Here is an 8,612-nt window from a genome sequence, read left to right on the forward strand (position 1 = left end):
GTTATCGATATTTCTCCCAGCAATCTTGATTCCAGCTTGTGTTTCTTCCAGTCCAGCGTTTCTCATGATGTACTCTGCATATAAGTTCAAAAAGCAGGGTGACAATATACAGCCTTGACATACTCCTTTTCCTATTTGAAACCAGTCTATTGTTCCATGTCCAGTTCTAACTGTTGCTTCCTGACCTGCATACAGGTTTCTCAAGAGGCAGGTCAGGTGGTCTGCTATTTCCATCTCTTTCAGAATTTTCCACAGTTTATTGTGATCCACACAAAGGCTTTGGCATAGTCAATAAAGCAGAAATAGATGTTTTTCTGGAACTCTCTTGCTTTTTCCATGATCCAGCGGATGTTGGCAATTTGATCTCTGGTTCCTCTGCCTTTTCTAAAACCAGCTTGAACATCAGGAAGTTCACGGTTCACATATTGCTGAAGCTGTTACTAGTCTTTATTTAGAAGTTACAGTAACATGCTTACTAGCTTTCTGGTTTCATGACTTCCTGTGTCTGGAATTTCAATCATCTCTTCGTCTGTCCTCAGTCCATTGTTTACCAACATGCCTCTGGTGTAAGCCACCCACAGTTGGTGACTCCCAAAGTTCATCTCCAACCTTGAACTGACCTAATGTTTCCAACTCATATAGCTAGGTTTCTCATTGGCACTTCACATATATATTCCACTAGCAGTTCAAATGACTTCCCTGGTGGCTCAGATGCTAAAGCATCTGCCTACAATGCGGGAGACCTGGGTTCGATCCCTGGGTCGGGAAGATCTCTGGAGAAGGAAATGGCAACCCACTGCAGTACCCTTGCCTGGAAAATCCCATGGACAGAGGAGTGTGGTGGATTAAAGTTCATGGGGCCACAAAGAGTTGGACACGACTGAGCGACTTCCCTTTCACTTTTCAGCAGTTCAAATACTCTGCTCTAAAATACTACTAATACCATTAAAGTCTTGACCAACTTGAAAGATCGAAGATTTTGTTTTGTTCACTCTCTGGAACTATACTTTAAATACATCCTCCTGTGAACTCAATTCTTAAAAAAAAAAAAAAAGATTACTTATTTATGGCTGCGGTGGGTCTTCATTGCTGCATGGGCTTTCAGTCCAGTCCAGTCGCTCCGTCGTGTCCGACTCTGCGACCCCATGAATCGCAGCACGCCAGGCCTCCCTGTCCATCACCAACCCCTGGAGTCCACCCAGACTCATGTGCATCGAGTCGGTGATGCCACCCAGCCATGTCATCCTCTGCCGTCCCCTTCTCCTCCTGCCCCCAGTCCCTCCCAGCGCCAGGCTCTAGGGCTACTGCATTATTGCGGCGTGTGGGCTTCTCACTGCAGGGGCTTTTGTTGCAGAGCGTAGGCTATAGGTGTGCGGGCTCAGTAGCTCCAGCCCGTGGGCCCCACAGCGCAGATTTCCGATAAGATGCGGTGCGCAGGCTTAGCTACCCTGCAGCGTGTGGAGTCTTTCCTGACCAGGGGCTGACCAAGTACCTGCACTGGCAGGTGGGTTCTCAACCACTGAGCCACCAGGGAAGCCCTGAACTCATTCTTGTAAGAAAATTGTTCTAACCGCCTTGGCAGCAACATGGTCGATGAGACCATCAATCGGGCATCAGCTAAGTCTCACTGTTTGAGGTGGGATTGATTAGTTTTTCCTTGCTGCAGTCGGTTAAGGCTTTGTAAGTTACTGCATGTTACCAGCAGAGGGCGATAGTTTCTCACAATCGTGTTAACATTTGGCAAAGAGCTTTAGCAAAGGAGTTTGTTGAGCATTCCTGACTGAATCTTCCAGGAGACCATAAAGATAGATATCTTGGAGATCATTTGAGGATGCTGCAAAGGAAACAGCTTTTGTTACACCAAATAGGTAATCAAGAGGCCTGCCCTAATTAATCATGTAGGCCTGTGATCTTGGGCAAGTCCCTTCCTCATCTCTAAAATGAAGGGACGGAATCAAGTGAAGTCTAAAATTGAGGAAGTAGGGGACTTCCTTGGTGGTCCATTGGTTAAAACTCTATGCTTCTTATGCAGGGGGTATTGGTTCAATCCTTGGTGGGGGAATTAAGATCCCACATGCTGTGTGGCATGGCCAAAAATGAATAAGGAAGTGGTGGCAGGTTCTTCCTCCAGGGGGAAAGCCCCAAAAGTTGATGCAGTGGCATAAACAAGCACAGGCAGAGACCCTAAAGCATGAGCTTCTCTTTCTTATGAAATGTTCGTTATACCCTGTTTGGGGCTTAGGGATTTGCACTCAGAACTTAGGTACGTTTGATCTACGACATGAAACAATCTGGCATGTGATAGAAATATAAGAGTAAAGCCCATAGTGAGAACATTTTCCATCTGATTTCCAAGTTGAGGCCACGTAGGCAGTTAAGAAATAAATGGCCACTTCTTGTTCAGTCGCTCATTCCTGTCCGACTCTTTGGGACTCCATGGACTGTAGCATGCCTGGCTTCCCTGTCCTTCACTATCTCCAGTTTGCTCAAAACTCATGTTCATTGAGTCAATGATACCACCCAACCAACTCATCCTCTGTTGCTCCCTTCTCTTGCCTTCAATCTTACCCAGCATCAGGGTCTTTTCCAGTGAGTTGGCTCTTTGCATCAGGTGGCCAAAGTATTGGAGCTTCAGCATGGAGGTTCAGCATCAGTCCTTCCAATGAATATTCAGGGTTGATTTCCTTTAGGATGGACTAGTTTGATCTCCTTGCTGTTTTCAAGGGACTCTCAAGAGTCCTCTCCCAACACCACAGTTCAAAAGCATCAATTTTTCAGTGCTCAGCTTTCTTTATAGTCCAACTCTCACATCCATACATGACCACTGGAAAAACTATAGCTTTGACTAGATGAACCTTTGTTGGCAAGGTGATGTCTCTGCTTTTTAATACACTGTCTAGGTTGGTCATAGCTTTTCTTCCAAGGAGCAAACATCTTTTAATTTCATGGGTTGTAGTCACCATCTGCAGTGACTTTGGGGCCCAATAAACTGTTACTGTTTCCATTGTTTCCCCATCTATTTGCCATGAAGCAATGGGATTTTATGCCATGATCTTAGTTTTTTGAACGTTGAGTTTTAAGCCACCTTTTTCACTATGCTCTTTCACTTTCATCAAGAGGCTCTTTAGTTCCTCTTCTCTTTCTGCTATTAGGTGGTATCATCTGCATGGCTGAGGTTGTTGATATTTCTCCTGGCAATCTTGATTCAGGTTTGAGCTTCATCTAGCCCGGCATGTCTCATGATGTACTCTGTATATAAGTTAAATAAACAGGGTGACAAGATACAGCCTTGACATACTCCTTTCTCAATTTCCCTACAGTTCCACCTGTTGCTTCTTGACCTCCATACAGGTTTCTCAGGAGGCAGGTAAGGTGGTCTGGTATTCCCATCTCTTTCAGAATTTTCCTGTTGTACTCCATACACAGCAAAGGCTTTAGCTTAGTCACTGGAGCAGAAGTTGATGTTTTTCTGGAATTCCCTTGATTTTTCTATGAACCCCCTGTTCTGTGCTGTGCTTTGCCACTCAGTCGTATCTGACTGTGACCCCATGGACTGTAGCCCGCCAGGCTCCTCTGTCCCTGGGGATTCTCCAGGCAAGAATACTGGAGTGGGTTGCCATGCCCTCCAGGGGATTGTCCCAACCCAGGGATTGAACTCAGGTCTCCCACATTGCAGGTAAATTATTTTTAATTTCTGAGCCACCAGGGAAGACCAAGAATACTGGAGTGGGTAGCCTATCCCTTCACCAGGGCATCTTCCCAACTCAGGGATCGCACTGGAGTCTCCTGCATTGCAGGTGGATTCTTTACCAGCTGAACTGCCAGGAAAGCCCATGAACCCCCTACCAGTATTTAAAATGTACATGTCTGTTAACCCAGAAATTCCATTTTTAAAAATATTTTCTTTATGTGGACCATTTTATAAATTCTACTGCATATGTTACAATATTATTTCTGTTTTATGTTTTGGTCTTCTGGTCAGGAGGCATGTAGGATCCTAGCTCCCTTACCAGGGACGGAACCCACACCCTCTGCATTGGAAGGTGAAGTTTTAACCACTCGACTGCCTCAGTCCTTCCCCAGGGAAGTCCCCCAGCAACTGCATTTCTAGGAAATTTCCCTACAGATACATGTACTCATATGCAAATAAATGTATAAGGATATTGATTGCTGTTTGTTTATAATCACAGAAGACTGGAAACAAATGCCTATCTCTAGAGGATTTGTTTTAAAAATATATGGACCAGCCATGCAAAGGACTAGAATGAACTACTAACAAAACTTAGGTGGTTCTAAATAAACTGACTTCAAAAGATCTCGAAGAACTATAGTTATTAGAAAAACAACACGGTACAGAGCAGTGTGTATAGTTTGCTTTGTGTAGGTTTTTAAATTTATATGTGTATTTGTGTATGCATCTCTAGAGAGATATAAGGGACTTGTAACGGTGGTCACCTTGGTGGAGAGGCAAAGTTTACCAGGTGGCTGGGAGACGGGCTGGACTTCACTTTTATCATGTGTCCTTTTGTCCCTTTGAAATTTGTTTTACGTGCGTACATTATTTACTCTAAGTAAGTACATACGTAAGAAATTCATTTCAGTAATTGTAGTGGTGGCCTCTGGACGATACTAGAGGGATCGGATCATAGCCACTCCCCTCATCCTAGCTTTGTTTTGTCCCCTCATCTCCAGTCATGTCCCAGTCTGTCTTCACCATGTAGAGAGATTGTTCTAAAACACCATTTCATCATATATCCTCCCTACCCCCAAATCTCCACGACCTAGGAGGTAATATCCAGTTTTTCTCCTGATATTCCAGGCCATATATTAACTGACCTTAATCTTATGTTCCTTTTGTTTGTCAGAAGCAACATTGTACAGAGTTCAGTAGCAGTCTTTGAAGAGAGACCACCTGGGTTCAAACCCACTGTGACTTTAGGTTAAGCCTCTTAATCCCAGTGTTCATCAGGTTCATCAGCTGCAAAATAAGCTCAACAAAGGCACTTACTTAGCAGTGTTTAGAAGTTGTGCAACACAGAAAAGTTAGTTGCTTGTCCAACTCTTTGCAACCCATGGACTGCAGTTCACCAGGCTCTTCTGTCCATGGGATTCTCCAGGCAAGAATACTGAAGCAGGTTGCCATTTCCTTTTCCAGGAGACCTTCCCAACCCAGGGACAGAACCTAGGTCTCCTGCATTTCAGGCAGACTCTACCTACCGTCTGAGCTACCAGGGAAGCTAAAGTAGCAGGGTTTGGTATATAATAAGAGTATACATTATACACTGACTGCCATTGCTGTAATAATAATACTTAGGGCTTATCATCAATGATAATTTTTATTGGCCTTTTACACAGCATTTTCTGTCTCTCCCAGGAAACTGTGGGGCCTCCATGAGGTCAAGGACTTTGTTGTTTTATTTAAAAGTACATTACTGGACTTTTTTTTTTTTAAGTACATTACTATGGCTTGGCACATAGTTCTTGTTTAGTCACTAAGCCATGTCCCAACTTTTTTGTGATCCATGGACGCAGCCCTCCAGGCTTCTCTGGCAGTGAAATTTTCCAGGCAAGAACAGTGGAGAGGGTTGCCATGGGCACTCGCTAATATTTGACTGGATGCCTTGTTTTCAAATTCCCAGTTCATTTATTCGTTCAACAAATACTTAATGAGTCTCCAATGTGTGCCAGTCTCTATTTGGTGATAAAGCAGTGTACAGAAAGTCCCTGCTATCTTTGAGCTAGGAGATTCACGGTGGAGTGGTTCTGTATTTGAACTTGTTCTATCATGACCTAGCAGTTCCAAACCCAACTGGCCATCAGAATCCCTGGGGAGCTTTAGAAGAAGTTGGAGGCAGTGTCTAGCCTGGGCCCTGGAACCTAGTTTTTTACACAAGATTTTTACCATCGTTAAAAGTCTGAATTTTAAAGATTCTTGTTTGCATGGCCCACATCTGTTGGCTCATTCAACTTTAGTACCTGTCTCATCCCCAGTAGCTTTTCCAGAATCACCACTTCACTATAAAACTGCATGTGTTTTCCCAAGTCAAACTTGAACTTCTTCAGCATTTTTACTTTATTATTTATTCATCTATATTAAAAAGTGTAACTGAAATATACTTGATTCACAGTGTTGAGTTAGTTTCAGGTGTACAGCACAGTGATTCAATTATGTGACCCAGGGATCAAACCCTGAGGCCCTGCATTGGCAGGGGGGGTCTTTTCCATTGAAGCACCATGGATGCCCCAGGTGTGTGTGTGTGTGTGTGTGTGTGTGTGTGTATGCAGTTTTAACTTTTCTAACAAAGACATCATGGAGTGGGTAAATAGACTGATAAACCTTTTAGGTCTCTTCCAATGCTGTCTGAAATCAACTTATTGACCACTTCTATCTAGTCATTTGTCTGCATCTCTTGGGTCATGATTTCCACCATCTTTTGGGTTTGGTGGACCTGTCAAAGCTGAGCATAAGAGTTCTTCTGAATCTGATTGTTTCATTTTCTTTCTTTCTTTTTTTTTTTTTTTAGTAAAGTCAAGAGAAAACAAACAAGCAAGTAACCATCAGTAATCTTGACATCAACATGAGCTTCAATCACAGTCTGCCATTTTTGACCATGGAGCATGTTTTGTCAGAGGTATCATTGCCATGGAGATTAGGCAGTTTTTGCCCTGAACATCCTCAGTAATTAGCTTGAAGTTTTAAAATGCCACTTCATCATTCTGCACATCAGCAAGGCTCACTTCAAAACAACAACCCCAGAGGCCATCAGATGGGATTTTGGTTCCCAGAGTTTTTACTAGTGTTTTTCCAATATTTCTTATATTGAACATAGCTGATGTTTTCACATTATACCAATCTTTCTTAGAAAACAGACCAACCACTTCCTTCTTGGTTCCCTTTTTGCTGCCTTTCATAAGGTGCTCATTGTTGCTGACCTCCAGAGAGCCAAAAGGTAGAACCTGCATTTTTAAAAGGAAGCACTTACAAGCTGGTCCAGTGTTTCTAACACTGAGCTCTACAGAGTATTTGGGGGTGTGGAATTGTTCACACGTTCTATGACAATTTTTAAGCTTGAGATTTTAAAAATTTTACTTACTTGACACGCGGGGGTCTTCACTGCTGCAAGGGCTTTTCTCCAGTGCTGGGCGGGGCTACTCTGGTTGCCTGCATGGGCTTCTCATCACAGCCTCTGGTCTTGTTGCAGAGCTCAGGCTCTACAGCACTCAGGCTTCAGCAGTTGTGGCACATGGACTCAGGATTTGTGGCTCTCCGGGCCTGGAGCACAAGCTCAGTAGCTGTGGCACACAGGCTCTGTTGTCTCGAGGCGTGGACAGTCTTTCTGGACTAGGGACCAAACCTGTGTCTCCTGCGTCGGCAGACATTCTTTACCACTGAGCCAACCCGGAAGCCAAGCTTGGGATTTTTAATGATATGATTTTAATATTTATTTTTACATATAACTACCAAGTTTCTCTTTTGCTGTGACATTTTCTAACTGAAAGGCTTTTTCCCCCCCTAAGATTTTTTTACTTATTGGCTGTGGAGGGTCTTCGTTGCTTTGAGCAGGCTTTCTCTACTTGTGGTGGGCAGGGGCTTCTCTTGTGGAGCACCTGCTCTAGGGCCCACTGGCTCAGTAACTGCCATGCAGAGGCTTAGTTGCCCCCCCCGGGAAAGTGGGATCCTCCAGCATGAGCGATTGAATTGGTGTCCCCTGCATTGCAAGGCAGATTTCTAACGACTGGACCACCAGAAAGCTCCCTCCATGAGTGTTTAACCAGGGGTCTTTGCATTATTCAAGTGTGTAGCACAGATAGTGCTTTTCAGAGTGAGCTTGACCCAGATCTGTTCAATAGCGTCTTGCCTTCCCAACTTGAGAGCAGACTTGGTTCTGACCCAGCCCCATGTCCTATGAGGTGTCCCGGAATGCCCACTTTATCCCAGGGTGGTGGGCTGGCAGTTCAAGGTTGCTTCATTGTTAGGTGCCTGGGGTGAAGACTGACGTCCTTGGGCTCTATATCTCTGGCACCCCCTTAGATCACATGCTGTACAGATACTTCAGGAAGGTTGGCATCCACACACCAGGTTGCTCCCTTGGAAGGGGGACTTTGCTGGAAACCATCCCATCGCAATAATGATGATGGAAAGAACAAAGAGCTTGGGAACCAGTTACGCCTAAATTCAAATCCTACCTCCGCACCCCAACTACCCCGCAATGTGGCTTTGGGGAAATGATACATCCTGTGCCTCAGTTTCTGCACCTGAAAAATGGAGTCAGTAACCAGTCACACAGTGGTGGTTACAGTTACGGGAGGCTTAGTTGCATAACCAAGGCACTGAGTTTCTCTCCATCAGTTGGCATCAAGAGCACTTGTGCTCATCGGACCCTGAGAAGTACAAGTGAATTAACTGACATCTATTACAGTCTCAAGCCGTTGGTAAACCTGCTTGGTTGTCCCAAGGAGGGCGGGTGAGAGCGGTTCTGAGGCCGTCCTTCCCTCCAGCCTGGCTCCACAGGCGGCGTTCCGACCTTGGAGAACCTGCCGGGGTCTGCAGTGGGGTGCGGGGCGGTGGCGGCGGGCTGAGGCGGTGCGCGGCGGCACGCACCTTCCCACCT

General features: G+C 44.9%; 1 protein-coding gene across 1 annotated transcript in view; it reads left to right on the forward strand.

Moving 5' to 3' along the window:
- The window catches only part of LOC105004758 (F-box only protein 42-like), a 69,303-nt gene that overhangs the window by 14,755 nt on the left and 45,936 nt on the right, over positions 1-8,612 (forward strand). The window lies entirely within an intron of this gene.

The sequence above is a fragment of the Bison bison genome, unplaced genomic scaffold, assembly GCF_000754665.1.
Source record: "Bison bison bison isolate TAMUID 2011002044 unplaced genomic scaffold, Bison_UMD1.0 scf7180017858151, whole genome shotgun sequence".
Taxonomy (NCBI): domain Eukaryota; kingdom Metazoa; phylum Chordata; class Mammalia; order Artiodactyla; family Bovidae; genus Bison; species Bison bison.